The sequence below is a fragment of the Humulus lupulus genome, chromosome 5, assembly GCF_963169125.1.
Source record: "Humulus lupulus chromosome 5, drHumLupu1.1, whole genome shotgun sequence".
Taxonomy (NCBI): Eukaryota; Viridiplantae; Streptophyta; class Magnoliopsida; order Rosales; family Cannabaceae; genus Humulus; species Humulus lupulus.
This window is the reverse complement of record NC_084797.1, coordinates 7,025,432-7,050,455: the sequence shown is the minus strand read 5'-3', so window position 1 is coordinate 7,050,455 and position 25,024 is coordinate 7,025,432. Positions and strand designations below refer to the sequence as shown.

The 25,024-nt window shown below is 37.0% G+C and overlaps 1 long non-coding RNA gene across 1 annotated transcript; it reads right to left on the bottom strand.

The window, feature by feature from the left end:
* Positions 1-18,386: 18,386 nt before the first annotated feature.
* LOC133780231 (uncharacterized) lies at positions 18,387-19,993 on the bottom strand. The gene is made up of 3 exons (XR_009869174.1): positions 19,583-19,993; positions 19,368-19,471; positions 18,387-18,661 (listed from the first exon to the last, which is right to left on the bottom strand). It is a non-coding gene; the product is annotated as an uncharacterized LOC133780231 (long non-coding RNA).
* Between the last annotated feature and the right edge of the window lie 5,031 nt (positions 19,994-25,024).

The following is a 25,024-nucleotide window of genomic DNA, read 5'->3' as shown; positions in this document are numbered from 1 at the left end:
ACTACAATACATAGGAATGAAAGATTGAAGATTTATGCTTGGTAAAATACTCATTAGAAAAGTTAGCTCAAACACTTTATGATTATGAAATGAAAATGCAAATGATACACCAACCAAACATATAAATATATATATACAATACATTATAATCAGAAAGATGCTACTTTAGAAGACCATGAGAATCAATGGCTAGTTAATTACTACTGATTTCAATTAAAAATGCATTCAAGCACAATAAAAGTTAAAGAAACCAATATATATCTTAAATAAAAAATAACCACAAACATCAAATTCCACAAAAATCAGCAAGCATGAGCATATATATTAGACCAACAACAAAAAGATTTCTTGAAACTTCTTAGTCCCCCTTGCCATAAAAAGATTAAAGAAAACATATTTTTTAAATACAATATTAAACATCATGCTAATTGATACACTAAGCCCCATAACTCAAATTAGTTAGTATTATGAGTATTAGACCAACAACAATACAACGAGGACTGCCAAAATACTCACCATTTCAATGCACAAAGCTAAGAGAACGAACATCAAGACAAGTCAGCCAATAATCAATAAAGCTTACTGGAATAACCAGTACACCAAAAGGAGGACCAAATAATTGAAAATAGGATGTGTAGATGATTATTGTATCAAAAATAAAATCAGATTTAATACATGAAAAATATTTTATTTTAAAAGAGAAATTAAATATGATTTGGGATAATAAATAATACATGGAATCAATTAGCATAGTCCAAGAAACTAGTTGTAAGAAGCAAGCTGTCATCTAGCTCATTCACAAGGCAAAGCTTAGAAATCCATTTATATGGAAAATCATGATTATCAAAGTTGTTGTGAAGTGTATTAAAGAACCAAGCAATGTTGAATAATTTTTTTTTCTTGTAAAGATTTAGTCCTCTCTTATATATAGAAAGACAAAGCTATGGCTAAATAATAGAATGGTGGAAAGTTTATTGGTTCATTAATAATATTAAACTCAAGAAGCCTTATTCAATACAGTTGATAGTCTATAACAGAATACAAATCTGGTATATGCATATAGCAAAATATTTAGAGCAACACAACTAACAGAATCCTATTTGAGCTTGCAACAATATCTCAAAATTGTACATGGAAGAATTTAAGTAGCATAAAGATCTATTAAAACTACAGCTAGTTCACATTTAGAGTTTAGTGTTCAAATTCTAGTTTGGACTCCTAGTTTCACACCCAATGCATGTCGCTTGCCAGAGAAAGATCTAAAATTCAAGAAAACATTATCATGCTAACTAAGTGGGGGTGATAATCTGATTTTATCTACACTGATGTGTTAGATTTTAATAGAGGTTAGTGAAAAAGCTTCTCACTTTAGGGTAGACACTATTAAGAATAAGATCATATCCATTCTAAAATGTATGTAAATTTCTATATATGAATATATATTTTTCATATTTCTTTTACAGATTGAAAGGAGTTGCAACTAATCTCCTTACCAAGCATCATTTAAGAATATTTTATTCTGCAATTCCTATCACATCTGTTATAGCTTCACTAAGTTCCATAGAATTAAGATTGCAAGGCCTTGAGCACCATAAGATATTGTGTTTAAAATTACCAAAATAACAATTTAGTAAATGCAATTGAAGTTATGCTTTGGTGGAAAGAGTTTTTGGTAAAAGTATACATACAAGTATCTCATCATCAAGATAATAAAACCCCAGGAAACTAGGAAACTGTAAATGTCAAGTGCAGGATACTAACTCGCCAAAGGCTGATTACTTTTTTCTTATACAAGCAAGAATGGTAATGCAAAAGTTAACAGGCTGAAAGGATAGGGTTCTGTCTCATACAACATTTATTTCCAGGACAAAACACTTTTTGACAACATATTAAAACAGAGATTATAGGTAGGTACTAAATCAAATTTTTAAGGTTTAAAAAATTGTCAATAAAGCATAAATTTTTCTTACTCAAAGGAAGTCTCAGACCACCAGTGAAGTCGAGTAAGGTAATCCAAAGTAGATGTCAACTTTAAAAAATTATGCATACAAAAAAATAATAGATAATTAAATCTAAATAGGATTAAGTTGCAGTAAACTTACCCATAGGTCCTGTCTCTGTTTCTCAACTGTAATCAATCAAGTCTTTCATACTATTAACCACTTCAAAAATCTGAAAGGCAAGCATAAATGTAATTAGAATTTAAAAGAAAGGGAAAAAAACAAAAAATCAATAAAACAGTAACCAAAAAGTTACTAATGTAAAAGTTGTCTTAGAGTTGAGTCTGATCATATATTATAACATTTCTAAGTCTTTCTCAATATGCATTCACAAAGTATTACAAACGCAAACCTATTTGGAAAGATGGTTGTAACTAAAATACAAGTGATATGAGATATTATATGATATTGTTTGGACACTCCAACTAGTGAAAAGAAACTACTTGAAATATTACTGTGCTATAAAGATGACATCCTGGTGAGGGGCCAGGAGGCCAGCTAGCCTCAAATTGGCCTCAGTGACCAGAGACTTGACGCTCTTCTCAGCGTCTGTCATGCTAGCCAACATGGCAGACCTCAACACCATGTCTAGTGTTGGGTCTGGTCGCAACCATGGGCCTGAAAAACACAAGAAGTTTCAGAAAAATGCAAGGAAAATTGCTAAGTAAAAACAACGACCAGTGGAAAAAGACATTTACCTCCTCGAGAAAAGGCTAGGTTATTTGTGACCATGTCAGGCGTGAGAAAATACTCCTGACTGTATTTCCCCATGTTGGAAATGTGGGTTGTGTCACTCAGGAAGGTTCGGTTGGTCTCCTGGTGACAAAAGTGAAAGAACACCGTACCAGATTGTTGGGGGTTGGACTTAAGGTCAAAAATGTAATAGACCTCGTGGGGGGTAGGCTCTGGCCATTTCTTGTGGTTATAAAGGATATAGAGTGCAGCAAGCATTCTATATCCGTTACATGTAATTTGGAAGGGGGCGACTCCAAAATAGTTCGCCACCCCCTGTAAGAATGGATGGAGAGGAAGGGTAGCCCCAGCCTCTATGTGATACCTTGACCAGGCGCTGTAAATGCCTCCAGGAAAATTCGCCCGCTGATCTGCGGTAAGAATTTTGATGGTTACCCCAGAAAGGCCATACTTTCTGAAGTAGTTGGCTAGCATCCTAGGGGTTACTTGGCTGAGTGGAGAAAGATACCACTCGAAATTGGGAAGAGCTGAATGCCGAGGACGGGCCCTAACTTGGATGTGGGGGTTAGGAACAATATTTTCTCAACCACTGGTCGAAGGAACCCCAGCCTGCGAGTCAGGCTAGGCTGGAGGATTTGAAGGGTTTTCAGGTTTTTTCTTCTTTTTGGCAGTGGACTTAACACGACCCATTCCAACTGGAGTTGGTTGAGGTCTGGGAGGAGAAATTCTGGAGAAAGGAATCTCGTGGATACACTGGGCTGGCTGTTCTTCGCCCTCGAGCAGCTACGCAAGTAGATCGTCGTCGATCGGCCTCTCACCTCCCCACAAATCTGACATTAAAAGCTGCAGACAGAAAAATGGGTAGGTGAGGATGAAGAGCCTAAAAAGTTGGTTAGAATAACGCTGCTCGTGTATAAAAGTCTAACTTTTATACAACAGCATTCTAACGAAAACTAAATTTTTCATACGAATAGTTTGAAAAGCAGATCAAAAAGTGAAAGTAAAAAGTTTTTTTTTCTGAAAAAGCTTTTTCAACTTCAGTAAGAGCGGGAAAAAGCCAGTTTTTCAACTATCATAAAAATCGAATTTTTACTTCGAAATTTATGATCTCAACTATCAAACTGATTCAAAACCCCTAAACGGAAAATATTCACCACCATATCTAGCATCACTCGACAAATGCCCTATTTTCATGCGTCTCTACCCAAGAACACGGAGCAATATCAAAACCTAAAAAACTAGCTTAAATCGGCATGCACAGCAAAATAAAGGGTGCAAAAGTTCTGAAGCTTACCTATACGAAGATTGTAAAGTCCTGGAGAAATTTTGAGTGTAGGTGTGCGAACAACAGATTCCTGGAACGACAAAGGATGGTCTTCAAAGAAATTCTGGGTTCTAACTTGGGGGTTCTTGGAAGAGTTCTTGATAGGAAAATAGCTTGTAAAAAGTGAAAAGGAAATTCTGGAAGCTATATATATATTGGACGTGAGTAGGTCACTTTTTCCAAGGAGGCACAAACTATTCTGACAGATTTTGTGGGGTAATTGAAGAGTCGTTTTCCTAAAAGTTTATTTATTGCTGGTCGTAATAAATAAACTTGGGGGGCAAATGTTATCCAAAAAGCAGGTGTGGATGACGTGGCAAACATTTTTAACACGTGGCTAACACCTGGCAGAGGTTCTGTTCGACCATCGACCAGGAGGAGTCCCCTGACACAACATTTGGGGGATTCCCCTGACACAATTCCGAGTTGCGCCAGCAAAAGCCTCCTTTCTTGTAGTGAGTGGGGCTCGACTCCTCCATGTGGTCTCCTTCTATGCTTAAGCACAAACTCGATGTATTGATTCTCTTTGAGGATCCTAGGGAGAATTTTTATGTATGCTCATGGGTAGATCGTAGAGTTTGTAGGTTTGTGTAATGCCCCGAATTTTCTAATAAGGTTTAGGACCTTGATTAGGAGGCCGGGAGGGCCATAATTGATTTATTATGTTATTTAGTGATCATATGCATGTTTATGTGCATTATATTATTATATGATGATAAATGCATGCATATGGGTATATTTTTAATTATAAGGGCATTCTGGTAATTTTCCCCGTTGAGGGCGTGATTGTGTATTTTCGTGCATGTGGGTGAGTTATGAATGGTACCACATTATATGTGGATTTTTTCGAGCTTTTCGGCATGAGACGATCATGAAATGTAAGTGTTCGGTCTGGTCATAGCGGGTTTAAGTTCGGGGCTCGGGGTGAGTCTCGGGGTGATTTTAATGATTAGAGCATTACTCGGAGTTAAAGGGTAATGGGATATAATTTATTGGTGTTTGAGGGTGTTAATTATGATTAACAAAATATGTGCAAAAGGACGATTTTGCCCTTGGTGGCTGTTAAGGTTTTATTTTAGACTTGAGGGCATTTAGGTCTTTTCACCCTTAAGGATTTATATAAGCCATTAAGGCTGTAGAAGTGTAACAAAAAATGAGTCTCTTTCCTCCTTCTCTCTCGATGGTTTTCTCCTCCATTTTTCTTTGAATTTTCAAGCTCTTTTTGAGGAATCAAGCCGAGGAACCAAGCTGTGATAAGCTAGGCTTATGTTCCACCATTGAAGAGGGTGTGTTGCTGAGATTGATGTGAGTTTTTAGCCATTAGAACTCTTGCTTTTGCTCTGTTTTCCTAGTTGAGTTTCAGCTGGTTTTTGGGATGGAAAGTTGGGAATTGATTGGAGTTTTGGCGAGGGTTCTTGGGGTTGTGATGCTTGGGGCATGTGAGGATGGCTTTTGGGTTCATTTGGAATCAAAAATGGGGTTTGGAAGCATTGGAATCGAGTTGGAATTGAAGGAGTCGAAGGAAGAGATTTCAGGTGTAATGCCCCAAATTTCCTAATAAGGTTTAGGACCTTGATTAGGAGGTCGGGAGGACCATAATTGATTTAGTATGATATTAAATGATTATATGCATATTTATGTGAATTATATTATTATATGATGATAAATGCATGCATATGGGTCCACATTTAATTCTAAGGGCATTTTGGTAATTTGGCCCGTTAAGGGCGTGATTGTATATTTTCATGCATGCGGGTGAATTATAAATAATACCACATTATGTGTTGATTGGTTTGAGCCATTCGGCATGAGATGATCATGGAATGTAAGTTTTCGGTCTAGTCATAACGAGATTAAGTTCAGGGCTCGGAGTGAGTCTCGGGGTAATTTGGTGATTAGAACGTTGCCGGGAATTAAAGGGTAATGGGATATGAATTATTGGTATTTGAGAATATTGAGAATAGCGGGAATTGGAAGGTGTTAATTATAATTAACGAAATAGGTGGGAAATGACGATTTTACCCTTGGGAGTCTTTAGAAGCCTTTATTTGACCTAGGGGAAAACTGGTCTTTTCACCCCTAAGATATATATCAGCCCTTTGAGTTTAGAAGGCTGTGGAATTGTAGAAAACAGAGCATCATCCTCATCTCCCTTTCTCACCCGTACACCATTCTCCTCCTTCTTCCTTTCAATTTTTGAGAGCCAATTTAAGGATCCAAGCTAGGAGAGCAAGGCTTGAGGGCTTAGGACCTTGGTTCAATCATTGAAGGGGATCCAAATCAAGCTTGAGGTAAAAAATTCAGCCATGAAAGTCTTGTTATACCCTGTTTACTAATAAGTTTTCACTTGAGGATTTTGATGTGTTAGTTGGGAACTAATGGAAGTTCTTGAGTTTGGTTGCTTGGGTTTTGATGAGGGTGTGATGTAGATGAGGTTTAGGAGTTGAATTGGGGTTTGGGTCATGTTTGGGATTGATTTGGATGCTTGGTTTTCAAGGGGGATCGCATGGGAGAAGACCAGAAATTTCTCTGGTTTGCTGATGGCGCCCCAACGCTAGGCAGGGCTGGTTTTGGGCTTCTCTGACTTTGGGGCAGTGCCCCAACACCAGTGCTAGTGCAATTTCCAGCAATCATATTTTTGGGGTTTTGGATGATTTTAGGGGCTCGGGGGATGGTTCTACTACCCCGTTTGGGTGATAGAGAGTCTCAAGAGTGTGGGATGGATCCCGGGAGTGAGGTTTTAGATTATAAACATTTTTATGATTTATTTTATAGATGTGATTCCATATTTGGTTATGACTAGGTGACCGCTAAACGACCAAAGGATTGATCATTCTCAAGGGTCGTTCTTTTACTAATTCTTGCTCGAACTCGAGGTAAGAAAACCGCAACCCGTATGTGACATGCATGGTTATTCTTGATGCATGTTGGATGCTTAAATGTTGACATTGATAGCATATTGAATGCTTAGCAATCTTGCACATTTGTATATGATTATTATTGAGGCATGCTGGATGATTAAGTGTGATGTATGTGATGCACGAGAAACATGTGATTAGGGCATGCCATGAATATTGACTATGAGACTGATTAGAGCTTGAAGAAACTCATCTTGAATTTCAAAGTCAAAAGATGGGGCAACTTGAAGAAAAGTTTGAAGCCTTAACCGCTTTGCTTCTTAAGCAAACTCTACTGGTAAACATATGAAAGATGAAAAAATATATTAATAATTTATTTTTATATCATATTATTATTTTCAAGCAAATTTATTTAGAGATTTTTCTTGTTTTGTAGAATAAAAAAAAATGTTGATCATGACATATTACATTCTCATGTAGAGACACCTAAGGTAAAACTAATTTATATTACTATATTCTTCTTCTTTATATATATATATATATATATATATAATAGAAATTAACATTATACGTTGTTGTATTGAAATAGCAACATACATTGTTGGTTGTCAATGTTTTGAATAATTTAAACTTTTCTACAACAAACAATGCTAGTTGTTGTAAGACCTTACACAATATTTAGTTTATCTTTCACAACATTATATCACTTGGTTGTAAGGTCCATACTTTTAACAACATTGTGAAAGACAACGTTGTTAAAAGTTAAAATTTAATTTTCTTGTAGTGATGACTATTTTATGTTGTGATTAAAAAATTGTCAAATATAATAACTTTATTTTTTTTTAGTATGTGTATTCTGTTAATAATTTATAATACTTTTAAAATATAAAATAATTGAATAATCTATGTTAAGAGGCTTGACGTCAAAAATATTTTATGTATTATCATTATAAATTGATACATGTGGCAGAAATTTACTGGTTAAAGGGTTGATGTATTGTCGCTCCAATAAATATGACAGAGGTGAACTTGATGGGGTAAGATTGGTAGGTCTAAATTTATAATGAGCCCAACGCCCTTCTTCAATGTCTTAATGTATTATATTGAAGTATTATACAACAAAAATTTCTTTTATTAAATAATTAAAAAACAGAAACTTGTGATATGCAAGAGAAACTATTTAATTTGATGAATAATAATAATAATAATAATAAAAAACTTTTATATAAAAATAAATTAAATGTTCTTTTTTTAAAATAAAAATAAGCTCAAAAAAGAATTACCACACATATGTATACCTGTCCTTCAACGTTGACTTGATTGTTGACCCAAGCATATACAAGTCTTGGTTCTTCGTTTCATATTATATATATAAGAGAATTTTTTAATGAGATTTTACTTTAAGTCTTATCGGTAGGACTTTCAGTGTTCTTAACTCGTGAACAGTTTTTGACGCGATTTTTTTTATGACCGTGTATATTGTAGCTATTTAGAGCATCGTAAAAAATTTCAAAAAATTCCGAATAGTTTACAGTATCGAAAACTAGGTTCAAACATGTTGTTGCACGCGTGATTAATTTTTTTTATGCGCGTGAAAAACAACATGTTTGAACCTAGTTTTCGATACTGTAAACTATTTGGAATTTTCTGAAAGTTTGCAGGATGCTCTAAATAGCTATAATATACACAGTCATAAAAAAATTTGTAGCAAAAACTGTTAACGGATCGAGAAACACTGAGAGCCTTACCAGTAGAGTTTAAAGTGAAACTCCTATAAAAAATATATATATATTATACTAATTCTTTTTTCTAATTTGAACATCTGAGCGAAATAGCTAGCCTCTGCAGGTGAGTATTTTTCATACTCAGTATGTATATATATGTATATGTAATTATATAAATTCATCTTTTTTAATTTGCACACATATTGGAAATTAATAATGTATTTTTATTTATTAATAAGTTAATTTCATCCAAATTTTCTTATTTGAGACATACATGAAGATTCCTAAATTTTCTTATTTATTAATATGTGCTTCAAGAGCTATAAGCTGAAGATTCCTAAAATTTGTATTTTTTTTAAATTACAATCGATTATACCGTTCAATATTTATCTTATTTGCTTTACTACTACTAATTTAACACTTCCTTTCATACTACTAATTTATTACTTTGAACTAGTTAAGTAAACATTGGAAAAATAAATAAAAATTAAAAGTTTAGACAGTCTAATTTTTTATTTTTTATTTATATTGATGTACTGTAAAACGTGTACAAATTAATAACATGTGGGACCATTAAATTGATTGATATTAATCATAGAGATACATTGATCACATTATGTATATATATATATATATAAATTGATGATAATGTTTTTTTCTTGAGCTCTCTCTCTCTCTCTTAATGTATATTTATGTATATATATTTAAGTAGAAAATATATGGAGACTAGTTTGTTAAATGTGGGACACTTGTCCAAATTTAAGTGGTGATTGCTTTGTTAAATATAGCTATTAGCTCTTCTCTCTATACATTCTCTTCTCTCTCTGTTTCTTCCTATTCTTCTTTTATCTTCTTCTTCTTCAATTCTATGGGAATTAAGTTTCGCCAATTCTATGAGAATTAAGTTTGGCCATTTCTTGATACAAGGCCGTATCAAATACTTCAATTGATATATTTTCTGAATTTTAGAGCTTTTGCTAAAACAACAAATCTAATTAAATTACGTTTGTAAGAATATTATCAACTTAATTTAGGTCAATTAAATAAATATCTCAAGATGATGATGAAAATTCCAGCTACCAACATATCTACAAGTATAACAAACTGATAATCTATATACCCATAATTTTTTGCAAGCTTCCATTTGATTTTATTGAATAACAAATATGTTTTAATTTATCATATATGTATGACTTAGCAGTGAATATAACATATCATATATATATATATATATATAAAATATATTAACATACATGTAAATATGTAATATGCAGAGTCTATGCTGAAGAAAACAGAGTGATCCACTTCACAACAACACAAGAACCCAATTCAAACTCATCATCAAATGATGTCATTGATAAACAGTGGTATTTATACAATACCAAAACAGTACCGCTTTAGAGATTAAATAAAGGACCTGTCTGTCTGTAACTGGAATAATCAGCTCAAACGACACTGAATAGAAAACACAACAAACGACAAGTTTCCAGGACAAACGACAACCAAAGTGAATTAACGACAAAAACAGAACAGAATACGGCTTGATGCTCTTCAATTGGAGTGGGGTGTCTCATCGTCTCACTACACAGAACTGTAGAATGAGTTTGCAAGCTTTTTCTCTGAGAAACAGAGAGAAGAATGCTTATTAGGATTTGACATGATGATGATGATGATGATTGATATAGCAGTGCATAAGTTTTTCAGCCGAAAAGCAAGTAACATACACATATTCATTGTTGTTCAGAAACAAAGCATTTAATTTCGTCATAATTTGAAATAAAATTATTAGATCATTTTTGGAAATATTTATATATATATATATATATATATATGAAGTAAGAAAAATAACACAAACAAATATTTTGATGAAAATAGAATACTTCACGTATAGCAACATTGGCCACAGACAACCAGGGAAGTTATCTGAATCTGACACAGTTTTCTAATGGCTGGGACTCACATAATCGATGACAAGAATTCACAGCTGTTACGTCCCTCCAATAATTAATTGGCATTATTTTTGTTTCGGGTTGAGTTTCCTACAAATTTTTCAAACCTAAAGCGAAACAAAAAATACATAAAAATGAAAACACAGGGTATAAAATATATTCAAAGTTAAGCACTTCCCCATAGCAAAGCTCTTTGATGTATTCAATTGTAACAGAAAATGTTGATTGTATGTAAGATTTTTGAAAATAAGAGAAGGTAAAACTAATAATTAAAATTGGAATAGAAAAATACCTAGACTGAGAATAAAGCTGGCCATCTTTTTGCACATAGTTGTAGTTGACATGGATGTTTGGGATGTGAGAAATCTTGGCCCATTCCTTACCAGTCCTCCTTGTGCAACATTCCTCAAGTATCATTGATGAGCCTAAACTTAATTCTTTCAGTGCAACCATTGTTTGAAGTAAGTCCGGTAGTGTTTCTAGGCGAGGACAATTCAAAATCTTCAATACAGTAAGAGAGGGCATTATTCGAATCAAATAAAAGACTCTTTAGCATTGGGAATGATGAATTGACTAAATTTGGTGAATTTAGTCGACTTGTTGAACCAACATCATCTTCTTTATCTCTTTTAGCTTTTTTCATAAATTCTACTCCCACCTTTTTCAGACTTTTCATCCAATGTATTTCTAGATGGTGGAGAAATTGAAGTTCCTATAAAGAGGGTGAGATCACAATTCCAAAATTGAACTCGTTTTGTAAACGAGTTAAAGACAACATCCAACTAGGAGACATGCAAGGACCAATGTAGTTCTTGATGATTAACGATCTCAGGTTTCGATGATGTGGTTCTAAGGCTTCAAGTATTGTACTATCATCTTCAACTTCACTCATTTTTTCATCAATTGTTAAATTCTTCTCAACAGGAAAAACTTCCATTGTGATACATTCTTTCTTTACCAAAAATTGGGCAAAGTCATGCACAATATCGTACATCTTGCAACTTCGAATAGCACCATCAAGATCATCCTTTATTGAATTTTGAAAGAAAGATCGCATGCACAAATTTTCAAAACATTGATAACCTTCATTCTCTGTATTTTTTCCATAATCATGACCTAAATAGCCTTGTGACATCCATATTTCAATCAATACATCCTTATAAATATCATCATTGTCACGACCCGAGCCCTAGGCCGTAGCAAATTTGTAATATCCATAACTTGGGTGGTTAACGGTCAAACTTTGACCCTCGGTGGAAAATAGTATTTATAAATGATCCTTTAATTTATATTAAATATTACTATAATTATAAGTCGAAACAATGGGATAACTCCTATAATTATATATGAAAATATTACGGATAAAAATAGGATCATTTATCTTAATACATAGAATAATAATATCCTCACAGTTATGTAGTCACCAAACAGTTAAATTTAATAAGTCATAAAATACCCAAAATAATACTTAGCACCCACCATTAAATAGCTAATTTAGATGTACAGACTGATAAGTTCCAAATTAAATACATACAATGTTCAAAAGATAGGACTATGGCACTAAACACATTGGCTTCAGCAATAATTCACACTTTTCCACGTTCGCGTCACTAGGCTCCTGGAATGGGAGAGATAGGGGTGAGCTTATAAAGCCCAGTAGGAAAGCAACTAACAACATAGGACTCAAAAGTTCAATAAAAAAACCCTGCATGGTTAGCTTTTTATAACAAAACATACATCATCATGTATAAACCAAAATAGAGAGAAACCACAAATAATCATAAGAGCATAGCTACAAGTGCACATCACACCGTTCACTAGATCCCTAGTTCCCGTTACCCACCATAGAAAATCCGACATCCTAAACCAGGTAGCCGGACCTGATAACCACCACAAGGGGGAGGCTCATAACACTTCCTGTATACAGATGCTAGGTCTTTACACCTACATGTGAGTGGACACCTGATCTACCTATGATAACACAGAGACTAGGTCGTGAAACAACAACGTGCACCAATCATGATCACTATGGCTCTCATCGGTATAACCAAATGCAGGTAAACATGAAAAGAAAGAAACATATTACCTTTATATTTTAGAAAATTGGGCAGCATAACAGCTACATTTGAATAAACCTAAAATCATAACCTGCATAAATAAGTGAACAAAAATATATATTTGGCACTCAGTGCCCTCAGAACAGATCAGAAAATATGCAGGTTAAGTTTTCAATTTTTCAAACATTTTATAAATATCAAAATTGGAATATGTTGAATGCAATTTAATACGAGTAAAATAAGTCCAATAGTCTAGTTGAGTCCCTTCCTCTTTAGATACTTCTTTAGAATTTAATCCGAGCCCAAAGCAAGGCTCCTAAGCTTATCGATGATCTTGGAATGATTTAGTAAGATTTATATATCACGTTTTTCCTACGTGCACCAAATGAGCAAACGATTATCATCATAGCATTTCTTATTCAAAATCGTGTCCAATGACATATAATATGACCATATTTAAAATTTCAAGTTCTGAAACCTCACCCAAGCGGTGCACTATAGCAGTTGGTGGCGGTACCGGAAACGTCGACGAATATATGCATAGCATATATCAAAACGATCCTCTTGATGAGTACATCACGAAAGTATAGCTCCTTCGCCCAAATGACCTCCGGTGTCGCCGGAAAACGCTTCCAAAGGGCGGAGATACCCAAAATCTTGCTGGGGAAAAATGGCGAGTTGACTGGAATGAATTAGTGGGTTTTGTTTCTCTCTCCATGCTGGTTCCAAGGGTATCAACCACTCGTCAAGAGGTGGTCGGAGTTGGCCGAAAAACACAGTCAAAGATGACGAACCAAAACTTTGACTGGCGATTCCGAACGATTGACGGCGAGTTGGGCGGTGCCGCTTGGCAGTTGAGGTCGCCGGAGCAAGGCGAAACCGATGAGCTTCCGCGCATAAAAAATGGTGGCCGGTGGTGGCTGGGTCTGGAGCCTTGCCATGGAATGCCGAGAGAAGAAGAAGAAGAAGAGGAGAGTGTCGGGGAGAGAGAAAGAAAAAGAAAAGAAAAAAAACTGAATATATATAATTAAATTAAATATTTTTTTTCTTTATTCCTCCCCTTTTTGACTTTTCCAACCTGAGAAAAGTCTTAGGTTTCACATTCTTCCCTCCTTAAAGAAATTTCGTCCCGAAATTTTCAAAGTACAACCCCAAGCTAAAAATTAAACAAATGAGGATACTCCTTGTACAACTCCAACTCTAACTCCCAAGTAGCCCCGTCATCTCTATGGTTTCGCTATCAGACCTTGACTACAGGAATCTCTTTATTCCTTAGCACCTTTAACTTTCTCGCTAAAATTCTGATAAGTTGTTCTTCACATGTCACGTCCTCTTGAAGCGGGATAGCCTCATACTCAATGATGTGTGATGGGTCTGGAGTATACATCCTCAGCATCGACACATGGAACACATTGTGAACATGCCCCAACCGCGCTGGTAAGTTCAATCGATAAGCGACCTCCCCATCCCTCTCGATAACCTCGAAAGGTCCAATTACCTCGGGGCTAGCTTACCCTTCACTCCAAATCTCGCCACACCAAGCATGGGAGTAACTTTCAAGAAGACATAGTCACCAACCTCAAACTAAACTTCTCATCGGAGGAGATCGGCATAACTCTTCTGACGACTTTGAACAACCTTAAGTCTTTCTTGGAGAAAAAAAAATTTCTCTGATCTTCCCAGTAGTACTACCAATTTGAGATCCAATTGTGACATGCTAATCTGGTTCTACCTAACACAAATGTGATATGCATGGCCTCCCATACAAGGCATCATAAGGAGCCATGCCTATACTGGCCTGGTAGCTGTTATTATAAGTGGATTCCACCAATGACAAGTGTTCTCCCCAGCTACCCCCAAAATCCAAAATACAAGAACGAAGCATGTCCTCCAAAGTTTGGATAGTCCTCTCAGATTGTCCGTCTGTCTGAGGGTGGTGAGCGGTGCTCAAGTTAAGTTCAGTTCCTAAAGCTTCTTGCAATGCTCGCCAAAACTTTGATGTAAATCGAGGATCTCTCTCAGAAACAATGCTGGAAGGCAACCCATGCAGTCGAAGTATATTACCCACATGAAGTCGAGCTAGTTCACAAACCTTACAATCCTTCCTAATTTGAATGAAATGAGCAGATTTTGTCAAACGATCGACAATCAACCGGAAAATGTCATGCTTTAATGGTGTTAATGGTAATCCCATCACAAAGTCCATTGTGATCTCGTCCCACTTCCATTCTGGTATAGGTAAAGGTTGAAGCAACCCTGAAGGTCTCTGGTGCTCAGCTTTAACCTGTTGGCAAACCATACACTTAGCTACAAAGTTAGTCGCGTCTCTCTTCATACCTTCTCATCAATATTGTCTTTTCAAATCTTGGTACATCTTTGTGCTTCCAGGATGTACAACAAACTTAGACCTATGGGCCTCAATCATAACAGACTTTCTAAGATCAGGGATTTTTTTTTTTTTTTTGCAACGACTAATCTTCCCTTATGGTATAAGAATCCTTCAGCATTTACTGTCCATCCATCTAACTGCTCACCGTTTTGGATTCGATTATAGATAAGTCTCAATTTCTCATCTTGCCACTGACATTTCTTAACTTGTTGAAGTAGCACTGTGTAGCAACCGCATTTGCTTTTCCATGAGGATATCAAAGTGAAATCATAATTTGCCCTGTACTCGACCCTTCTTCTTTGCCTCAAATTCAAGTCTCTTTGAGTAAAGAGATACTTTAAACTCTTATGATCAGATTCTAATTCAAACTTTTCCCCATATAAGTAACATCTCCACATTTTCAAGGCAAAAAAAATCACTGCTGCAAGTTCCAAGTCATGTGTGGGGTAGTTCTTCTCATGTATCTTCAATTGGCGTGAAACATAGGCAACAACCTTGCGATTTGGCATGAGAACTCCACCTAAACCAGTACCAGAAGCATCAATAAATACCACAAACGGTTCATCACTTATTAGGCACAGTGAGAATAGTCGCCGTAGTCAATCTTGGCTTAAGTTATCTGAAAGCTTCTTCATAACTGTCATCCCACACGAACTTTAAATCCTTTCTTGTTAGCTTTTTCAAAGGCATAGCAATTCGAGAAAAAAAATTCTCCACAAAGCGACGATAGTAACCTACTAACCCAAGAAAACTTCGAATCTTAGTAATGTTCTTTGATTTTTCCCACTGTATGATAGAATCTATCTTCGCATGAATTCACAGTAATGTCCTCTTGATATTTTACATGCCCTAAGAATTTGACCTCAGTCCTCCAGAAGTCACATTTTCTTTCTTAGCATATAATTGATGGTCCCTCAAAGTTTGCAACACAACTGTTTAATATTCTGTATGGTCCTCAGGTGTCTTGGAATACACCAAAAATCCATCAATAAAAACAACCACAAACTTATCCAAATAGGGTCTAAAGATTCTATTCATAAGGTCCATAAATATTGCAGGTACATTCGTTAACCCAAATGGCATCACCAAAAACTCAAAGTGTCCATAACGTGTTCTGAAATTATTTTTAGGAATATCCTCTTCCTAAATCCTCAATTGATGATAGCCTGAGCTTAAGTCAATATTGGAAAAACACTTTGAACATATGAGCTGATCAAACAACTCATATATCATTGGCAATGGATACTTGTTCTTAATTTTCATCTGAATTAATTTCTTATAATCGACGCCCAATCACAAGGATCCATCAGATTTCTTGGCAAACAAAACTGGAGCTCCCCATGGGGAAGTACTGTTCCTGATGTACCTTATCCATTAGCTCACCCAATTGCTTTTTCAATTCATCCAACTCTGCAGGTGCTATGCGATAAGGGGTAGTAGAAACTGGTTGAGTCCCGGGAATCAAATCAATGCAAAATTTGATCTCTCTATCAGGTGGTAGTCCTGGAAAATCCCCAGGAAACACATCTGGAAAGCCACTAACCACTGATATCCAGGGAAACTTGTCTAGAGGCCTAGACTTATCCTCAATTGCAAACAGACTCCCATAAACACTCTAAGTTTCTTTTCCCACCTAAACATGCCTTAAGGATAGGATCCTGCCTTACTGCATTCATGTTGGCTCGATATACAATGAAATCTTCACTTGCAGTTAAAAGAGTCACCATTTTGTGTAAGCAATCAACAATGGCTTGGTACTTAGACAACCAATCCATGCCAAGAATCACATCAAATTGTCCTATAGGTAACACCATCAGGTTTCCTAATAAATTATGCCATTCAAACACATTACAACCGATTTGCAGATGGTTGATACTTCACCATGCCCTCCCATAGGTACACTCAACTGCAATGTAGGACTAAAAGTTTCCCAACTCAAACCCAACATGCTAGCAAACATTAATGATATACAAGAATGAGATGCACTAGTATCAAATAATACATGAGCCCAAGAGTGTGAGATAAGAATCACACCATCCACAACTCCCTGGCATGCTCCTCCTTGCACATCATCACTACTAAGAGCATAGGCTTGACCAGAGGTTTTTTTTTTTCTTTTGCTTTCTCTTTTCCTTGACCATATGGCTTGTGCTTGGACTAAAGCCTCCTCCGGGATTGAACCCCCTCTAACTTCTAGCAGAAATAAGAGTTTGAAAACTCTGCGAGTACCCCTGGTTGAATCTTGAACCTTGGGGCTAGAACTGATGTTGATATTGGGATTGTTGCCCTGGTGTGGTTGTGAAACCATATGATGAAGTTTGAGACTGGTTACTCTTAGTTTGTCCTTTGAAAGGAGTAGACCTTGCATAACTCCCGATGGGTCCACCATGTGATGGTTGGAACCTCTGTTGTCGTGTGGGCAATCTTTCTTTCGATTCCTTCTTGATGAGCCTCAGTCCGTAAGGCTGCTGTCACACACTCATTCAAATTTCCAAAGGCCATAGGGCAAGTGGACCCAGCATTGAAGGGAGTAAGGGACAGAGGAACTGCTCAATTAAAAGAGGTTGATCGACAGTACCGGCATAAACATAGGAAGATAACTCTACAAACTTCATGTAGAATCATTCACTCACATCCATCATTATCTAGTCATTCTGAGATCTCATCAACCTATCATTGATCTTAAGCAATCAAAGGATCCAATCTAGTCCTCCTATGAGATGGGTTAAAATGTTGTTCTTCGAAAACCCATCTCAAAATTTCCTCAAGTCATCCCATCAATTCCTCTTATTCTACTTAAGACTCTCCACCAATCCAGTGCGCTCCTCTCCAACTTGGGCACATTAATATTAACATGATACTCCTTAGGTGTCCCCATAATGTTTAAACTCTTCTTTATATGCCTCGACCATCTTTCAGCAACCATGGAATCCTTTCCACCTTTAGGCGTTCATAGGGAATGCAACTGGTGAAGAAGGAACCTCAGCCTCAAGGACATCATCTGCAGGCCTTCTCCTTATTGTCCTTCCTTTCGGAGGCATTTTCTTAGGTCAGTAAATCAAAAGCTAACCAGTTAGTGAGGAATGGATGCTATCTATATAAATATGCCTTTTCTAGATCAAAATACTTTATTTTTAAAATAAATTTAATCTATTTGGTGACACACTCCGAGGTATTTGAACCCGGTGCTCTGATACCATTTTTATGTCACGACCCGAGCCCTAGGCCGTGACAGATTTCTAATATCCATAACTTGGGTGGTCAAAGGTCAAACTTTGACCCTCGGTGGAAAATAGTCTTTATAAATGATCCTTTAATTTATATTAAATATTACTATAATTATAAGTCGAAACAATGGGATAACTCCTATAATTATATATGAAAATATTACAGATAAAAGTAGGATCATTTATCTTAATACATAGAATAATAATATCCCCACAGTTATGTAGTCACCAAACAGTTAAATTTAATAAGTCATAAAATACCCAAAATAATACTTAGCACCCACCATTCCTCATTTCTAACTAGGACATAGCTAATTTAGATGTACAGAATGATAGGTTCCAAATTAAATACATACAATGTTCAAAAGATAGGACTATGGCACTAAACACATTGGCTTCAGCAATAATTCACACTTTTCCACGTTCGCGTCACTAGGCTCCTGGAATGGGAGAGATAGGGGTGAGCTTATAAAGCCCAGTAGGAAAGCAACTAACAACATAGGACTCAAAAGTTCAATAAAAACTCCTGCATGGTTAGCTTTTTAAAACAAAACATACATCATCATGTATAAACCAAAATAGAGAGAAACCACAAATAATCATAAGAGCATAGCTACAAGTGCACATCACACCGTCCACTAGATCCCTAGTTCCCGTTACCCATCATAGAAAATCCGACATCCTAAACCAGGTAGCCGGGCCTGATAACCACCACAAGGGGGAGGCTCATAACACTTCCTGTATACAGATGCTAGGTCTCTACACCTACAGGTGAGTGGACACCTGATCTACCTATGATAACACAAAGACTAGGTCGTGAAACAACAACGTGCACCAATCATGATCACTATGGCTCTCATCGGTATAACCAAATGCAGGTAAACATGAAAAGAAAGAAACATATTCCCTTTATATTTTAGAAAATTGGGCAGCATAACAGCTACATTTGAATAAACCCAAAATCATAACCTGCATAAATAAGTGAACAAAAATATATATTTGGCACTCAGTGCCCTCAGAACAGATCAGAAAATATGCAGGTTAAGTTTTCAATTTTTCAAACATTTTATAAATATCAAAATTGGAATATGTTGAATGCAATTTAATACGAGTAAAATAAGTCTAATAGTCTAGTTGAGTCTCTACCTCTTTAGATACCTCCTTAGAATTTAATCCGAGCCCAAAGCAACGCTCCTAAGCTTATCGATGATCTTAGAATGATTTAGTCCGATTTATATATCACGTTTTTCCTACGTACACCAAATGAGCAAACGATTATCATCATAGCATTCCTTATTCAAAATCGTGTCCAATGACATATAATATGACCATATTTAAAATTTCAAGTTCCGGAACCTCACCCAAGCGGTGCACTATAGCGATTGGTGGCGGTACCGGAAACGTCGACGAATATATGCATAGCATATATCAAAACGATCCTCTCGATAAGTACATCACGAAAGTACAGCTCCTTCGCCCAAATGACCTCCGGTGTCGCCGGAAAACGCTTCCAAAGGGCGGAGATACCCAAAATCTTGCCGGAGAAAAATGGCGAGTTGACTGGAATGAATTAGTGGGTTTTGTTCCTCTCTCTACGCTGGTTCCAAGGGTATCAACCACTCGTCAAGAGGTGGTCGGAGTTGGCCGAAAAACACAGTCAAAGTTGACGGACCAAAACTTTGACTGGCGATTCCGAACGATTGACGGCGAGTTGGGAGGTGCCGCTTGGCAGTTGAGGTCGCCGGAGCAAGGTGAAACCGATGAGCTGCCGCGCATCAAAAATGGTGGCCGGTGGTGGTTGGTTCTGGAGCCTTGCCATGGAATGCCAAGAGAAGAAGAAGAAGAAAAAGAAGAGGAGAGTGTTGGGGAGAGAGAAAGAAAAAGAAAATAAAAAAAAACTGAATATATATAATTAAATTAAAATATAATTTTTTTCTTTATTCCTGTCCTTTTTGACTTTTCCAACCTGAGAAAAGTCTCAGGTTTCACAATCATCTTTTGGAAATACAGCACAGTATGAGAAACAACACCTTTCTATAGCTGACAAATCAAAACAGCTTGCTTATAAGGAATGGAGTAAAGATTTCTTCAACATCTTTTGTTTTCCACAATTCGTTGTGCAGTACTTCCTCCCATTGAGTTTTAGTCTTCTTAAAACGCATAAGACTTCCTAGTGTTTTTGCTACAAGAGGCAACCCTTTGCTCTTCCTTGCAATATTTCGACCAATCTCCTCTAAATGTTTCCACTCTTCTTCTCTTCGTTCTGAAAATGCATGTTGCTTAAATATTACCCAACAAAACTCTTCCGACAAAAGCTCCATATAAATTATATTATTCGATGCCCTCATCATAATAAAAAGCAAAGAAAGCTACACACCAAGGCAAATGCTATATATATAGAGAATAAGTAGAAGTTTTCTAAGACCGTATATATATATAAGCTAATATAATTAGCCAAACGACATTGTCAGTAAAACAGTACGTATGGTGAACTTATCTTGTTCCTTTTTATTCATCATGTAACATCGGAATTCTCGTTGCACAGAAGTAGCTGCAAAATATTTCAAGCCCTCAGGCATGGATTCATCACTGGTTAAGTAGTATTTAGAGAACTTGGGCCAGCAATGGGAGAGCGCATGCTTCAAGTCAATTTCCATTAGACCAAAGGCTTCAACATTGGTATGAGACTTGAAATTAGCAGTAGAGATTGGAAAGTCATTATAGGATGTTGAGTTTAACTGCCATTCTACGAGTTCATTTCCAAAAAAATCTCCTTTTTGAAGACCATTCATCGGACTAGTACTACTTCCGAAGCTCCACACAACACCTTGTGTTATGAAGAGCATCATATCCAGTGGCTCTCCTTTCCGAATGATATAACTCTTCTCTGAATATGTGATTGGCTTTAGATATTTGCAGATTGTTTCATGTACATATTCATCCATGTTTTGAAACTGTGGAACCTAAAAACAATTAATAATATATATTATTAGCTCAAATTGAAGATCAAACTTAGTGATATAATATAATATAGATGATAACTTACCTTTCTTAATATAGGAAAACACATGTGTTTCTTAATCAACATTGCCAATGAAAATGGAAGTACATGCAAAAGGTTGATATTATCTACGTCTTTTCCTTCTTGAAGTCTCAACTGTATGAATTTCTTAATCTTTGGTGTTACATCCTCAGAAATTTCATTTTTTTGATATCCACAACTCCGCCTTTTGTTTTGTTGTGTTCGAGTCATATTTTTTCATACCCAATATTTTAGTTACCCAAGCTGCAAACTATTTCAAAATCATGAATAATAAGTAACATAATTCAGTATATTATCAAATTCAAACTACCATATATATGTGTCAGGTAAATAACTAGCTACTAATTGATTACGAACCTCATTAAGATCAGCATGGTTTTCAGTTAGTAGTGAAAAGAGAAGTTTGAAATCGAAATCTTTGCCTTCTCTAATTGTTCGAGTTAAGTATATTCTGATGATTTTTCTTTTATGCGGTGGAAGGTTTGATAGATAAGAATCTATTTCTGGCTGAATGATACTTATCTTTTTTCTAGTCTCTTCCGACTTTGTAGTTTCCAACTGAATGTATGTCTGTAAAATAATATATATCAAGAAGAGGGCAAGCCATGGCATATGTTATGATATATCAACAAATTCATAAAGTGGCACTAATATAGTTGAGAAGTTGTGTAACGAACAAAATTGAGCAAATGAATTTCTTCTCTATCTACGTATTGATGAATAAAACAGATATATATATACAGTTTACAGGAGCTTGAATTTAACAGAATAACAAAATCTGGTAGAGGAATCTGTTGTAACAGATTCAGACAACTCCCTAGAGGAGTGGAACAGACTAACAGTATTAACAAACTATGTAACTGAATCATAGCTCAATGGACAGTGGTCCATAACACCCCCCCTCAAGCTGTACTTAGACTCTTGTAAGTGCAGCTTGTTACAGAGATACTGAAACTGAGGTTGAGAGAGAGGCTTAGTGAAGAGATCAGCCGGTTGTTCAGCACTCGGTATGTAACGAATCTCCAGTTTCTTGTCAGCAACTTGAGAGCGAATGAAGTGGACATCAACTTCAATATGTTTTGTTCGCGAGTGGAAGACTGGATTCAAGGCAAGAGCTTGCGCACCCTGGTTGTCACACCAAACAGTAGGCATGAAGGGAACATGAACATTTATTTCAGTAAGAAGAGAGTGCAGCCAAATGAGCTCCGTTGCTGCTGAAGACAAAGCTCGATACTCAGACTCTGTAGAAGATCTAGCAACTGCAGTTTGCTTGCGGGAACCCCAGTTAACCAGATTGCCTCCAAGAAATAAACAAAACCCACTAACAGATTTTCGATCTTCAAGATTGGAAGCCCAGTCGGCATCGGAGTAGACTTGAATAGTTAGTGGAGAAGCAGGAGTAAAATAAAGACCATGATGTAGAGTACCTTTGACATATCGCAAGATGCGTTTACAGGCACTCCAGTGATTAACAGTTGGTGCTTTGAGAAATTGACTCAGTTTATTAACTGAGTAAGTAATATCTGGTCTTGTTAAATTCAGATATTGTAAAGCACCAATGAAGCTTCTGTACAGGTCAGGCCGATGGTAAAGAGGGCTATCTCCAAGGCAAAGTTTGTTACCAAGAATCATGGGTGTCGGAACTGGATTAGAGTCGAACAAGCTGGCTTTGTGCAGGAGCTTAGTGGCATAACGAGTTTGAGTGAGATGAAGGCCACGTGGTGTGCGAACAGCCTCAAAACCAAGAAAACTTTTTACCAAACCAAGTGATTTCAGAGCAAATGTGGACTTGAGATGGTGAATGAGCTGAGCAATAATGGATTGATTGTCTCCTGTGATGAGAATATCATCCACATAGACTAACAGCAGAATCTTTGAACCACGTACAGTTGCATAAAAAAGAGAAGTATCTGATGCAGAGCACTGCAGTCCCCAATCAACTAAGGCTTGCTTGAGCCTTTCAAACCAAGCGCGTGGAGCTTGCTTAAGCCCATAGAGCGCTTTATGCAGTAGACAAACATGATTGGGAAAATTCTTGTCCACAAAACCAGTGGGTTGCTTCATGTAGACACGTTCTTGGAGGCTTCCATTAAGGAAAGCATTGTTGACATCGAGCTGATGAATGTCCCAGCCATACGTTACTGCTAGAGAAAAAACAACCCGAATAGTTGAAGCCTTTATTACTGGGCTGAAAGTATCAGTGAAATCAAGGCCGGGTGTTTGCTGAAATCCCTTTGCAACAAGGCGTGCTTGGAACTTGTCCAAAGTACCATCAATCTTGTATTTTGTTCGAAAAATCCATTTAGAATGAACCACGTGAAGATCATCTGTATATGGCACCAAAGTCCAAGTTTTATTGCGTTGCAAAGCCTCAAACTCAGCATTCATTGCTGCACGCCAGCTAGGATTAGACAAAGCTTGCTTTACTGATGTTGGTTCCTCAAATAAGAGCTGAGTAGATGTATCAGCAATGTAAACTTTGGGTTTGTAAATTCCTGACTGAGATCTTGTTTTCATTGGATGAACTCGCAAGATTGGTGGCACAGTAGGCATAACTAGCTGACTGTTTGAGGTGGCTGGAACATTGTTAGATGGAACTGAAATAGATGACAATGATTGAGAGCTTACCTCATTTGTCCCAGACCTGTCTTGAGAAGGAGATGCTGCGTCAGGCACATCAGGGATACCAACTGAAGTGGAAGGAGTGGATGAGGTTGAAGCGACTCGTGGAGAAGCAATATGAATGTTCGAAGAAGATGTGGGGTTGGGAGCAGTTTGGAGATCCACGGCCTCGATTTGGAGATCCACGGCCTCGATTGTTCGGATTTGGATTATGACCAAATCGTTTGGCAGCAGAAGCAAAATTGACATTTGGATTTTGCAGATCCAGGGAAGCTACACTATTCTGTTGCTCAAGTCGCATTTCGTGATTCTGTAGAGCAAATTGTAGCTGAGTTAGACTAACTGACTCTCTGGAGGTCAGATTCACCACTACCGATTCATACTCTGGCCCTAAGCCACCAAGTATGTAGAGAACAAGCTCATCATCCGTGAGAGGCTGTCCAGCAGCAATAAGAGCATCGGCAAGACATCGCATCTTCAGAACATATTCATCCACTGGAGTTGAACCTTTCTTTGTAAGCTGAAGGTGAGTGCGAAGCTGCAGTATCCGAGCCTTGGAAGTGTTAGAGAACAGTTCAGAAAGCTCATACCAGATCTGTGCAGAGGAACCGCATCGAGCTACATGTCCCATCATTGTTTCAGACATCGAATGCAGCAGCCAACTCATGAGAAATTGGTCTAGACGGAGCCACTGATTGAACTCAGGATTTGGAATGAGGCGAGGAGGATCAGATCGATCAAAGATGGTGGCTGGGGGACGACGACGCTCACCGGTGAGGAAACCTTCCAGATCGTGTGCTCTGACTGTAGGGAGTACCTGAGATCGCCAGATGGAGTAATTTGTGCGCGTCAATCGGATGCTGAGAGCCACCATATTGGCTGGAAGAATCATCGCCGGAACAGGAGGAGGAGCCGGAGACGAAGAGTGAACGTCGTCGGAGGTGGGAGCGATTTCTGGATTTCTGCTGGTGGAAGCAGCCATGGATCTGAGCTTCGAAGAAGAGGAAGATGAATCGGTAGAGAAAGGAAAAAAAAAACCTAAGCGTCTGATACCAGTTGAGAAGTTGTGTAACGAACAAAATTGAGCAAATGAATTTCTTCTCTATCTACGTATTGATGAATAAAACAGATATATATA